The following is a 15,417-nucleotide window of genomic DNA, read 5'->3' on the forward strand; positions in this document are numbered from 1 at the left end:
TCTTTCCAAATCCTCAAGCCTGTTTTGAATCACTTCTGTTCCCTTCTAGACATCTTCCATCCCTTTAATTTAACATGCCAGTCAAACGAGATAGAGTCTTGTAATCCAAAACAATAAGAGCATGTCCAATCCATTGGAGGTGACCAAATAGCTTTCTTGTAGTTCCAAGCTTTCCATAATCTGCATATAAGGTCATTACCCTTAGGGGTGATATTTGCAATAAAAACCAAAACCTCTTCAAAATGCATTCTTGTGCATTTTTTGGACTAGCGGTGACCTGGTCATTGACACCATCAACCCCTACCTGCTATGATATGGTATCATCCTGATACACCTACGTGCTGCCGATTGTTGCTTTGCTCATGTCAATGCCACCATACCTGATTATTCAAAAAAATATGATTAAATTAAAGCCTTCAAAGTTTAAGATCCCACTCCGACATCAAATGAGTAAAATTATCCAAGCTCCTAGGCCCTGCTCTCAAGCTGCCATCAACGGCTTACACTGCAAAAGGTTTTTATACAGCAATATGCTTCTTGCATATTTTTGAAGCATTGGTTTATAAAGGCTACCCCACATCATCACTTCATGGGCTATCTTCTTACAAGTATGGACGCAAAGAATAAAATGGGGTTACTTGTGAAACCTTAGTATGGAAAAATTTTATTTGGCACATGTTTTGTATTTGAAATGTATGCAATCATGCACCATTTTGATAGTGCACAACCAAGTGTAATGTATGTATACATCCATGCTTTGGAATTCACACCCACCATGATGAGGGAACTAGACATTGCCTTTCGAGTGGGGATAACAACTTCCTCAAGTGCCACAAACATGTGCACCACCTACGATGAGTATGCAATGCCAATCAAGGTATCAATCATCTGTGACACACCACAAATGGCTAGTCGAGCACAAGAAACCAACCAATAGTGAACAACAATAACGACGACAACAGTCAACATGGAAATAACAAGATATCAAAAAACAAAGTCAACAACAACAAGTTCATGGAAAGAAGAACAACAAACTACATCAATATTTGCACATTTGTGCGGGAGACAAAATCAACCAAACTAGCAAAATTAGCACCTTTGAATATTTGTGTGTAGCTTCAACTTTGTGCCACCCTCTTGTGTGTGTCAGGGGAATTTTGTGTATCCACCCTTGTGTTTGGGGGATTTGTGTACTTCTCCCTTGTGTGTAGGACAGGCTTGTGTTTGCCTACTTACTTTTGTGTCAGGGGAGGATTTGTGTGCCTACACCCCATGTGTCAAGGAAGGACAAGTTTTGTGCTCCTTCATCCTCATTTGTGTTTGAGGAAAGGAAATTTGTGTGAGTGCTATACCCACAAGGAGAGGGTTGTTGGGGTGCGATGTCAAGAAGTTGGCATGCTAGCCAGAAAGGTATCAGACCTCTAGCTATGAGGAGATAATAAAGGATTCACTTGATGAAGTTGAAAATTTAGTGCTAGATATTTAAAGTAAAGCCATTGAAGTCTCTCTCCTATTAGGGTTCAGGCCAAGTGACTGACAGCCCATCACTAACCAAACTAACCTATTCTTTTGATATAAAGAAAGAATAAGGAGTGGCGAGAATAAATTCTCACTGAGAGGTCCACAACATATGGTCTCTTGCTGCACTGCACACCACGCTACAACATATGGTCTCCTACTGCATTGCACCACACTACGCACTCGCACACACGTGCTCCTATAGCACCTCACAAGTGGTATCAAAGCCATGATGGTTTTTGATTCACTCTCGAGGCATGCACGAGCTTTGGCTTGAGCTAAGGATGACTTGTGCAAAGGTCTGCAAATTGGGAAAACCAAATCAATGGTTTTCTACACAATGAGCTTCTGATCTTGGAAGCCAAAGGCAGCACGTACTACAAATTAAAGGTAATGTTGAGGATTCCAAAGGATTCGTAGAAGTGAGAAATACAGTAACGTTGTAAGGTGCAACACGGTAACATCAAAATTGTCTCAACAGATAATAGCATTGAGCTTTGCGAAAACATAGCGTTGGAATTTATTTTTAAAAGCATTGAGTTCCAAAAAAGTAAAGCGTTGGTGGGTTATGTTGTATCGTTGAAATTTCTTGGTACTCTATGTAGAACTACATGCAAGGAAAAGCACAACATTGGTGGTTCTTGGATTTTTTGGCAAAGATACAAAGAGAGAAAGAAAGGAGAGCGGGAGATCTCGGGTGAGGTAAACCGGCAGAGCGTGCATGTACGCACATACACACACCTTCGACAAGGAGGAGTTGCAAGAGAAGAGAAGGAAAGCTCTCAGCCACGGTCTCTCTCGGGCTCGCACATAAAGTGGGTGTGTGCAGAGTGAGACTCTACGCAACACACTCATAGACCTATGACCATGAACATAGATCAGCCATGCGTTCTTCCCACACACACACACACACACACACACACACACACACACACACACACACACACTTTCTCGGCATCGGCATCGACATCAACGAGTGGTGTTTTGACACACACATGAGTGCATCTTGATGTATGCTTATTGTGGTTCAAATATTGACTTTATCTAAGTTTCAAGCCGTGTCAGCTCACAGGTATAGGTGGAGATAGGTTCACAAGTGTTGACTTGCTATAGGTGTCTTTCACTGTTCTCTGTAGTTTTTGGAGAGCTTGTTACCCGTTTTGGCACATGCATGGCCTAGTTGGCTATGGTTGACATATTTTTGCTCTAGTGGTGCTATTGTGCTCTATTTAGAGCAGTTTTCACTCCCCGCAGGGAGGATGATTAGTTCAGACTTTCTTGCACTTCTTTTGGTGCTTGTTTGTGCACAAAATTTCCTACACTAGCAATGACTACCATTACATGTATGTTGAGTTGCGGACATTTCCACTAAACAGGGTTGTGGAGCTATCTTTGGCTTGATATTTTGGTAGTTACCTGACCCTTTCTGAAACTCAGTCCGAAGGATCCCTTTTTAAGACTGTGGCCAGTCATTTATAGGGGAAACTCTGTCAAAATTCTCCCAATTTTTTTTCCATAAGTCTTTTGGTCACATTATCTTGAACTATGGTTTCTAGTCGTGCTTTGGACAAGGATGAGTACTACATCAAGAAGTTTGATGGCACAAACTTTGCAATCTGGAAGTAGTGTATGCACGATGTGTTGATCAATAAGGGTTTGATAGCACCATTGCATGAGAGAAAGAGAATGCATACACCGATGATCAATGGGAAGATTTGAATGAGCATGCTATGGCAACCATTCAATGCACCTTGGTGAATCCATTTACTTCACAATAATGGATAAGACCAATGCCAAAGATTTATGGGATGCCTTATGTGCAACATGGGATGGAAAAAGTGCCTCGAATAAGGTTTTTCTCATAAAGAAACTTATGCGCATGAACATTAAAGAAGGCAAGAATGTTAAATCTCATTTGAGTGAGTTCAACAATGTCTTTTTGCAGCTTATTTCCAAAGGTCTTAACTTTGATGAGATGAAGGCCATCTTCTTGCTATGTTTGCTTTGCCATTGTCATGTGATACGTTCAATACTGCCATTAGTAACTCTGTCCCTAAGGGCAAGCTAGTGTTTAGAGACGTTACTAGCACATTTCTCACTAAGAAAATTAGATGTTTGTCTCTTGATTCGAGTGGGCATGGTGATGCGTATATAGCTAGTGAAAGTCATGAGAAGACAAAACAATGTGGTCATAGTTGCGATCGTTCTTAGGATTGCAAGAACAGTCATAACAAGAGTCATGCAAGAGATATCAAGTATGTTGAATGTTATCACTTCCATAAAAAGGGACACGTGAAGAAGGATTTCTATGCATGAAAGAGTGAAAAGAGCAAAGAAAGAGTGAATTCTGACACTATAAAGATAGAAGAACTTAATGTTGTTAAGTCTTTAACTGTTGAGACTGTTCTTGATGTGTTGATCTTCACGTCAGATATCATAAATTCTAATTTCTAACCAACCCAAATGATTTTATCATATTAAACTGATCATTTAATGTGGGAGAATAAACGGGAACAAGGGTTAGAATATAGACATGTGCTTATGGATCTATCTCAACACAGGGCCAAAGTTAAAGGGGTCTGAAGAATGAGAGATGGTCTATCAAAGAGAAATGCCAGCTAATGGAGCTTAAAGACCTTAGGGTTAGATTAATTAAAGACCTCCAAAGGTTAATGTTAAAAGTCCTTAGACCTTAGGCAAGCTAGGGCTGTGCTTGAGGTGGGAACCTGGCCCAAGCTTGAGGTGCTTCTCGTGCTTGCTGACTAAGGTTCTTGAGGTGCTTGTTGACTAAGGTGCTTGAGGTGCTTGTTGTGCTTGCCGACTAAGGTGCTTGAGGTGCTTTATGACTAAGGTGCTTACGGTGCTCCATGACTAAGGTGCTTGAGGGGCTTACGGTGTTCCCAAAGTCAACCAAGATCCCTACTCATGGGGGGGGGGGGGGGGGGGGGGGGTGAGCCCTAATTGTAGGGGCATGAGAGAGACTCACACACACCCTCACACAAGACAAGCCTAGTCTAAAGAAGCAACAAGTATTATACTACCAAGTGTGAATGATGTCCAAAAGTACCAAATTGAGATTGTGGATCTCTAAGGTGCTATGCAGGCTAACTCAAAGCACCCTGCATAGGACTAGATTGGGTACATTTCTTTACACTTCACAGTATCAAATTGAATTCATAGTACTAAACAAAAACTTCTTTGCATTCTACATAGAGCCAAACTGGATTGGTAGTACCAAATGGGGTACTTTCTAAATTTTTAAAAGATTCAAAATTGGTATTATGCATCTTGTTTGGTATTTTGGAGGTAATACTAAAAGTACCAAATATCCAATTTGGTGCTGTACTCTTAAGTGCAAGAAGTTCTCAAAAATATCGAATTGTTACTGTGGATCCCCTTCTGTAGTATGCAGACACACCTAAAGTAACCTGCATAGTACCAAATTGGGCACTTTCCTGTATATTGCATAATTACAAAGTGGATCCAGAGTGCCAAGCTGGAAACTTTTCTAGATACAGAAAAGAGCCAAAATTGGGACAATCTCTCTGGTTCGATACTTTGTAGAATACACTAAAGGCACAAAATTTGTTTCCAAAACCCGATTTGGTATTACACTACCAAGTGTGGGTGGAAATCAAAAGTACCAAATTGAGAATGTGCATCCATACTTCTGGGCATTGCAACCAAAAAATTGTATTGTGCATCCTCTTTGGAGCCTTGCAAAATCCAAAGAAGCACCAAATTGATACTATGGAGCTAGGAAATGATACCTACAATGATTGTTGCCCAAAAAGTATCAAACTAGTACTATTTGGCCTAGAGTGATTGTTGGCAAAGAAACTATCAATTTGGTTTTGTACAACCAGACTTGAATGTCGTCTTAAGACTACAAATTTTGTGAGCACTATTCCAATAGAAACCAAGGCCACCAAGGATTACATTGTAGGAAAAACATGTAACCTGAGAGTCATCTAAAAGATGTATGGGATGTTTGATGACACATTTTGCTTCAATCCTGTGCTTGAAAATATCCTTTTTGATAGGTGAAACTCTCGTTTTGGATTTCCAAAAAACGGTCACCAACTCTCTAATTTCACTTGTGATACTTGTATGCAGAGGCAATTGTCTGTGGGACAAGCCTCATCAAAGCTTTGGCTAAGTCTTGCGAGGGAATACCTGGTAAGTGGCCAAGTTTGCTGCCATATGATTTATGGGCTGATCATACAAAAGATAGCTCTAACTTTTTATATGCATGCAGAGTGGATGTATGGTAAAAAAACCTATCATTCCAATCAAAGAAACAATTTCCACATGGAATATGCTACCTTGGCAGGATGGGCTTGACAAGGAAGAGCTTCTTGCCTTACTTATAAGGAAACTAGAAAGAAGGTCTGAAGACATTGAGGTTGCAAAATGTGCTTAAAGAATGAAAGAATCAACAACAAAGAATGCTTTAATAATACATACAGGCTTAGAAGAAAGGCAATTGAAAATGATAATTGGGTTTCAATGTATGATAGTAGTAGTCTTGACAACCAATATAGTGTCATGCAAAATATCTCAAAAAGATGGTTTGGACCATATGTAGTAAGGCATGTTATCAAAAATGCTACTTACACTTTGTGTGAGCTAGATTGGATAGAATTGAAGGTTCTATTGCTAGGAAAAGAATAAAAGTGTTCAAAAGAAGAGGTGATAATGATCCCTTTGTTGTTGCAAAGGAAGATCCGGATAGTATGATGATCTTAGGAAAGAATAAAGTGAGGACAACGAGGATTGAACATGCAAAAATCAAAGTGTAGCACATACCGGAGGATGTGCACGTTTAGAGGGGGAAGATATCATATCATGACATGAGCATCATGGGAATGGATGTTATGATTCCATTTTTAGATGCATGATAGAATTTGCAACAATGTACTCAAGTGTGTATGTGTTATGAAGTTAAGTTATCTACCTCCTTGACCTAATAACCTTCAAGGTAAATTTCTAAATTCTACTGCTAAGATTTACGATGGTAGAAGGCATCAATAGTTGTGCCTCTTAAATGTCAAAAAAACATTGATGTTTTTTTTTACTTATCCATTTTTATCTCATATCTAGGGCCTATAGCTATCATGATTTTACTATATTCCTTTTATTTTCTATTTTATAATACTTTATTTTCACATATATCTACTATGAGGTCTTCAAGTCCAAGTTGAACACTAGCTTCTATTTTCAAATGATATTGATTTTTTTAGAATGCATACAAACTTTTGGACACTCTTTTCAAAGATTAAGGTCATGCTTACAAACACCATGATGTGTGTATTCTTGGAGCCATAAGGAAGCTCAACCCATAGGGGCTCACTCAAAGACTTTTGCAAAGAGAAAAGAAAACATGTTCTTGTAGAATTTTTTTAATCCACTTCTCATTTGAATCTAAAAATGTGGTCAACATGAACATTGCAGGCCATGAGGTGAAACATATGCTCAATTTTTTTCATAACTTTTGGAGCTATGGATGAGGAGATATGATCAAAATGGTGGGGTCCAATAATTTGTTTGTCCACACCATAGAACAAGATATCATTTTCAACTTTGGTCATCTCTTGTTCATACTGGATCATCTCTTTGAAGTTCAACTCTTGAGGATTCTCTCCATCTATATAAAGGACCCTCTTATACCTTGTTAAGAAATCAAGAGTTAGTGAATGGAGTGATGCTAGTAGAAGGAAGTGGGATGTAGGGAGGACTCTAATTTCTATGTATGCCTTAGGGAAGTCTCTAGCTAAATTTGTAATCACCCACATATATTTATAAGCTTGTGGTCATCTAATGTACACATCTTTCACTCATCTATAAAGGATCTTGTTTAGCCTAGTCTCTATCTATCCACCTCTCTAACTAAATCTCTACCTCTATATCTATCTCTATCTTTATCGTTCTCATATCCTAGTTACCAGCCATAACTAGATCCTTTTCTTCATCTTTATATCATTTTAGATGAATAACCTACAGTGAAAACTTTCACCCTTTCCATTTCATACAATCTCTTTGGATTAATGTGTGTATAAGTCATAAAGTTCACTTAAAACAAAGAATTGTACTTCTTTTTGGATGCAAAAGACTGCGAGAAATTTTTCCTTCTTCACACCTCATTACTCTAATTCATTTGATGTGCACATACTTATTTTTCTCTAGGGGATGAGTCTTGCTTGATTTGGCATGAATCAAGAAGACTTATATACACAATACATTCCAATTGCTAGGCAAAACATATACATCATTGTGAGCACAAAGTTACAGTTTCAAAGAACAATTTGGGGTTTATTTGGGTGACAAAGACTAGCCGTTATAATTGCATCAATAACCCTTTTCATCTTACCCTTGATCTAAGCTTGGATGTTTTCATCTTCATCTTAATTTCAGATTTCCGTGTGTACATGAGAGTGTGGGAGATGTGAGGCACTGGGGGAGTGCGTGCATGTGAATGCAAAGTGTGGTGCAGACTGCAATGCTATAAGAGACCATATGTGGTGGAGCTCTCAGTGAGAATTTATTTCTTATTCTTTTGCTATATCCAAAGAATAAGTTGGTGGCTAGTTGTGGATGATCATCCACTTTTGGCATGAACCTTAACAATCTCCCACTTGAAGGCTAATGTGTCCCAAGTGGCTATAAGTGTAAGGGTTAGTATATACAACTATACAAGTGTGAAGCATGACAATATCTTCACCCTACGCCCATTATCTCTATGAAATGTGCGAACCCTTCTAAACATAGGCTCTTTGCCAGAGCTTCTGTTGGGTTCTCATTTGTGTGGACATTGGCTAACTCAATGCATTTGCTAGCCAAAATATCCCATATCACATGATGTCTAACCTCAATGTGTTTCAATTTGGAATGAAACACGGCGGGTTCTTTGCTAACGCAATTGTGCTATGGCTGTCACAATGTAACATTGGAGCCTAGTGTATACCACGGTCTCCCACTAGACGAGATGACCACACAGCTTCCTTGTTGGCACTGAAAAATGCACCATACTCAACCTTAGTAGTGGAACACAAAGTGAAATTTTGGAGACACAATCTCCAAGAGACTGCTACTCCAACAAAATAAGAAAATGTAGCCAGACATGGATCTCCTAGTGTCCACACAACCCACATAATCACAATTCGTGTATCCAACTATGGATGTACCTTTCTTCCCACAATGTAAGCACTTATTGGTTGAACCCTTGATGTATCTCAAGATATATTGCAATGCTTCTCAATGCTTTTTGCTCAGATTTTCCATATATTTGATGACCACTCCCACTACAAATGCAATGTTTGGTCGTGTTTAAACCATGGCAAACATGAGACTTTCAACTGCTAAAGAATATGACACATTTTCTATCTCTGTCTTTTTAGCATTTGATTTAGGACAATTATTCTTGCTAAGTTCTACATATACAGTCATTGGGTACTCAATTCTTTCCCCCCGTGCATGTTGTAACATTGCAAGACCTTGTGAATATACTCTTTTTGTGGTAGTTCAAGTATTCCACGCTTATAATCTCTCTTGATAGGCATACCAAGAAAGTGATGTGCATCACCCAAATATTTCATGGAAAATTGCTTGCTTAAGGTGTCTTTGAGAAGTACAATCTCATTTTTTGATTTCCCGGCTATAAGCATATCATCCATGTACAATTTTAGAATGATGTGAGGGAGCCATCTCTCAACCTCCTTGTGTACAAGCAGTGATCCACTTGGCTCTGAATGTACGCTTTGCCGTACGTGTCAAAGGCTGGGAACTTGCTTGTGCACTATGTGCAAGCCTCGAAAGGCTGCAAACACACAACTAGAGAATCCTAGCAAGCTCAAAGAACAAGGGTGTGTCACTCACCTCTCAATGCTGCCGTCATGAAGGATCCTGTGCTACAAAAGAAGGAGCCGCCGCCAATGCCGTGCTCTACCGCCTCGCTGCCGTTGATGTTGACGCAATGCTCAATCTCTCTCTCTCTCTCTCTCTCTCTCTCTCTCTCTCTCTCTAGCATACACACACACATAGAAGAAGAAGGAGACAAACATGGAGCAAGAGCACTTCTTAGCTTATACCTCAAAGAATGAGGATTTTTAGGTCAAATGGACCTTTTATAAGAGTTTGGCCCGTTCACACATAGGCGCCCACAGTGGCTGATTCATTGTACAACTGCTATAAAAATAAGGTAAGTGGTGCGCCTTGCATCGACGATCACCTACACACCTATTGGACCGACAAGCCCGGTCCCTGACTCTACCAAAAAAATAATACGACGTCCGTCGTAGGTGATAGGGTGTCCGTGAGGGATAACATGCCTCCCTTCCTGATGTAGATTCCGTCCGAGAAAGTGAGCCAAAAAGTGCTAGCTTAGGAGGATTCTTATTGGTAGAAAAGGGTAATGAGCATTTAGATGCCCTACTAATAGCCTATGAAACACGGTTCAAAAACAACCAAAACCAAGAAAAGAGGTGGATGACATATCCATACGTAGAAATAGAAAAGGACAAGCTTGAAATGTGCAAGAAAATGATTTAAAAAGCCCAAGATTTACTAGAACCACAAGTTGGAAAACTTGAGGGTGTGATCCCTGTCCCACCTACACCAGTAATCCCACCAAACCAAGAACGAAAAGAGCCAAATAGTGTAGAGGCTTAGGGACACATGTATTCTAGTGAGGGGATAGTGTTCCATAAGTTTAGTATGATTTTGGTATGGTTTGACGAATTTCCTTCCATTCATGTGTATGTGGGTTGGTGGTGTAGTTGAGAGCATTAGATTCTAGATTGTGGTTTAGTTGTTCTTCTAGAGTGTTGTATGTGTAGGATGGTCTCATCTTGACAATCTAAAGAGATTTCCTCCTTGTGCCTATCATGTCATCTATGTCGTTGATTGACATTATGTTGATCTAGGTTATGTTGCATGCACTTTATGGGTGGTGCGATTTGCTCCTGCAACATTGGCACCATTGTCGAGGATACAAGGACTTAGGTAGGTATTCCTACTAGCACTTGTGTGATGGTTGCTTGCTTTGGTATAGGCTAAAGAAATCATTTTTCTTAAGTGGATCCGAAAGAGGTTATTCCGAGATCAAGTGGATAGCCAGAAAGCGTGTGTCTTGTCGAGCGTCTGCGACTAGGTAGATTTAGTTAGGATTTGTAGATTAGAGTAGTTGTTGGTAGTCGAGTGATTTGTGAGGTAATAAAAGAATTTGCTAGTCCGTGTGTGGCATTGAAGCATTTTTCTACTTATAAATGCAAAACCCCATATGATTTGTAGGAGTAGCTTTAGCTGAGTAATATGATTTTGATCTAGAGCTATTCATCACTGAATTATTTGCTAAAGTGCTTGTTTGCATTTGAAATCACAGAAAAGTTTGCTTTTGAAGGTAAAAATTCAATAAAAAGAGTTATGTTGATATTTTTGCATGGCTGATTTGTGTTGAGCATATAAGAGAGCATATGCAAGGGTTCTGTGTACAAAAACTGTAATTTTGTAAACTGGGACATTATATGCATATAATGTCTCAAGGGGCATCTCGAGACCAAATTTGAAAAATCTGACTATACCAGTGTGTTTAGAAGGGGGGTTTTATCGTAAGTACACATTGAAACTAGAGTTTTGACCAACTCTTGACACCCAAAAGACAAAAGACGGAGTGTTAGAAACGGGAAAAAGGAAAACTTGTGATTCTGAGTACATTTTTGCATGAAAATTGGTAGAAGTGCTTGAAAACCAATGTTAGAGACTTGGGGATGCGTGTGAATGAATTCTTCTCATAAAATTCATCAGCAGACATCATACATGTATTATGTTTAATGGGTGATTTTGGCAGCAATTTTGAACTTTTGATTTTATATCCATATTTTGTATGTTGTGTTGAGCACATACACCAAATTTCATATCATTTGGGCTTGTAGATTGAAAATTGAGAGGATTTTACTCTTTCAGTGGATTTCCTTATGAAAAGTGATGATTTTGTGCATTTTTGACATCCAAAATTTGTTGTGAGCATATATTCTTGGTCTACACACTAAGGAGCACCTCTGGTAGAAACAAAACTAAAATCTTAGCAAAAGACATTATACACCTATAATGTCTTAGGGGCCAGATATGAGGTCAAAAGTTACATTTGAGTGCACCCTTGTGATCTACAACATTTAGGAAGCATCTAGGCCAAATTTCATCAAATTTGGATCATATTTGGGCTTGCAAAGACCATAAGACGCATTTAGGTAAGTGAATGCTTGTATTGGCCATAACTTGCTAAAAAATTATCAAATTCAATTCTGAACTTGTTGTGAGTTGCCAGTATAGAGAGGAACCTCTGGAGTGAAACTCTCTTCATTCTGACCAGTTAGACATCATACGCGTATCATGTCTAAAAGGCACTTTTAGAGACCAAAATTGAGATCTGAGCATACCAGGGTGACATAAACATAAAAGTAGTAATTTTATTCTCCATCAGATTTAAAAATGATCACTCGGAGCAAAATGGGACCAAACACGATTTTTACAAAAATTATTTTTATGAAAAGCGGTACCATAAATACTCCGAGGCAATACGAGAAAGTCATAATTATGTCGGGGCATTACAGTAGTCTAGCTAAGGTTCCATTAGTTGGCCGAATACTGTTCAATTGGCCAATTTTGCTATAAAAATTGAATGGTAAGTGGGAAAGTTGACCACCACAAGCCAAGGCATGTTTTTCGCAAAGTGCACAAAAAGCTGGAGCTATTCTTGGCCCAAAATCTAGCGCTAGTTTTTGGCTTGGGCATCACTCTGGTCTGCTGTAGTGTCTATAAATTGCTAGTAAGTGCTCAGTTTTCAGTGCCGTTTGTTGCGTCTACTATCGCAAGGCTATATGTATCTATTATACAGAGTGGTGCAATCTCTTCATCACCATCTCCATAAGCTCTTCTCTCTCGTATACGGGAAGAAGAATAAGAAGAAGAAGGATATTCTCTCTCTACTTGCTAACTATCTCCTCTCTTGTATACGCACTCTCTGGAAGCTCTCATGGTGAATACCTCTACGTAGCTCTCATCACTACTCTCTTGTGGCGAAGGAAGAAGCCTTTCGGCAGTCCCTAATCAATTCTAGAGCACGGTGAGAAGCTCTAAACTCCATAGCCATCATCATCTCTCTCTCTCTCTCTATGTCGTTTTTCTGAGTAGTCACCCTCTCGGTGATTATTTTTCGTATACAAGTGCATATATGGATTAACCGAGTACGTATGAAGTTGTCCCATGATTATTTCATCATGTTTAACACACTGATTTATGCACATGATGCGTTTATGATCACGTGCGTGCATAAAAAGCACTTTTCATTTCACGTCATAGGGGTGGTAGGAACACTGTTTTGGTTATAACTCATATGAATCATCCCGAACCCTTTATTCCAAAGATAAACACATCATTTAGAACACTTTCTCTCTTTGGTGTCATGTGAAAATCATGCACGAGCTAAGAGATATGGTCAAAAAACAGCTTGCTTCCCACTGCACTTTAAACAGCTTGCTGCCCATTGCACTTTAAACAAACGTTTTGACTCCAGGCTCCTTGGAGAACCACTATATAGATTCACCGGATGGGCAAACCCACTTAGCCAATTGAAAATCTTGATGAAACTTGATGGTAAATGTTCAGGTCTCTATTATCACCTCGGGGATACGAGTTATTAATCATTCAATAACCGATCTTACCTACGAGTGTAGGGGTTTTAGCTAGGGGGGTCACCATATGACATCGTGAGTTAATCGAGCTGTTTATGTATGATTTATGGTTTGTTTTGGTGAGTTGATTTCAGTTATTAGATGCTCATAAAGTTAAGTGAGGGTATATGGTTAGACAACCCGAACCGCATAAGCATATATGGTTAAAGTGGCTTTCTTTTTGGGTTACCATTTGTTGTGTAAGTACCATATGGGTAAAGTGATGTGATAGAGTGCTAATCTATATTATGGAGCTGATCTTGATGCATTGGCTTGAAATCAAATACTTTCATTTGCATGTTATGCATGCTCCCAAAAATGTCAAAAAATTGTTTTTTGCATATGTGTGAAAGGTCGGGGGTGTTTTGCATCATGTTTATGGTGATTGTAGGGAGGCGATGTCGTGCCGCTCCGCTTCCACGATGGAAAAAAGAGTAAAGAGAAGCATAAAAAGTCTATTTGAAGTTCACACATTTATTGAGTACTGACCAGGGCTCGAAAACAAGCAAGGAGATCCAGAAAGTGTATGCTCTATGTGGTTATGAAGGCCTAAGCATAGAGATTTTATGCTTGAAGAAAAGGTTTTACATGTGAAAGGGCTCTTAGGACATATAAGGCAACTTGGGTAGAGGAAGACATGTGGTCAGTGGTAAAAAGGAAAGTGTGTGAGAGACTTCACATCTTAGCATGAGGGAGGCCGAAAAAGTCCTATTCTGAATTTTTTTTGTAAAACAAGTTTCTGGACAAAACGGACCGTGAGAGCAGAAGAAAAAGGGTGTTTTGAGCATTTTTGCGTCTCACGCACATAAGCTAATTCTGCACCGATTAGGAGATATTGAAGTTTTTGTGCTCTGCTGTATTAACAGGGAGGAAGCCATAAGCTTTGAGCACTCTAATCCTAAGCCAAGCTTCCATAGCCACTCTAATCCAAGCTTCCCTAGCCCACTCTAATTCAAGCTTCCATAGCCAATCTAATCAAAGCCACCATAGCCCACTCTAATACAAGCTTCCATAGCCACTCTAATCCAAGCTTCCCTAGCCCACTCTAATTCAAGCTTCCATAGCCAATCTAATCAAAGCCACCATAGCTCACTCTAATCCTACCATCTCTCTCTCTCTTGAAGCAACACGGGAAGAAAGAAGGAGAGGAACATTATCAAGGCAAGCTTGGCAAGCCAATTAAGGTAAAGGGGAAAGCATAACAACATCCTCATCATCGATCTCAACACTATCATCATCGAGATAGTTGAAGTGTTATTTTCTCTATTATAATCTGAATTAGGGCAGGTTAAACGGATGTATGGAGCTTAAACTCATCAATTAACATTTAATTAAAGCAATGGTACTGTTAATGATAATCAAGCTTCAGGATCTTGTTCAAGCTGTTAATTTCAAGCTTTGTCTACGTTCATTGTGTCTATTGCAACTGTCTTCCACGCACCTCTCACAGCCAGAGGCCCCGCGCCTTCCCGGCTCACCTTTCCAACACAAATCCCCCGACATTCTTGGTGAACCCGACGCAAAACGAGCCGCGGTGGGAGGACAAGATGGAGATTCCAGCAGAGTTGAAGCAGTTTATTGAAGATTACAACCTCAACATATTTGATAGAAATGTAGCAGCAGCAGATTCGCCAAAATGTTGGGCTTAGTTCAGAGATGTTTGCAAGAAGTAAAAGCTATGAAGATGAAAGAGCAGATTGATGATGCAGTGGAGATGGGTTTGTTCATGAAAGCTCAAGTATTATTGAGTTGGCAATGAAGGAGATTATCAAACGAAGCGAGATTGTTTTCTATAAAGGTGAAGGGGATCAAATGCAGTTTCTCAACTATGATGAATTCTGGGAGCATATTTTTGCAAGAAGCAAAGCCAAAGAAAATGTTGAGCTCGAAGTAGCAGATTCAGTTTCACAGGAACTTAGTTTGAGCAACGAAGAAAAGGTAAACGATGAATTTAATATTGAAACAAAATTATATGAAATTTTTTCAAAGATTTCTCGCATGGATGCTACCTCCAATAATGGTTTCGATGAAGACATAGACTATACAACAAGTGGTTTACAAGCTGCTGACCTTGATATGGGTTATTCTGAAGGAGTTTGTCAAGCAGATGAGCTTCTACAGGATATTACTGAAACTATTTGCACTATAGCCGAGCAGGACAACATGTTTGTTA

The sequence above is a fragment of the Adiantum capillus-veneris genome, chromosome 26 (genome assembly GCF_014529385.1).
Source record: "Adiantum capillus-veneris isolate H3 chromosome 26, ASM1452938v2, whole genome shotgun sequence".
Taxonomy (NCBI): Eukaryota; Viridiplantae; Streptophyta; class Polypodiopsida; order Polypodiales; family Pteridaceae; genus Adiantum; species Adiantum capillus-veneris.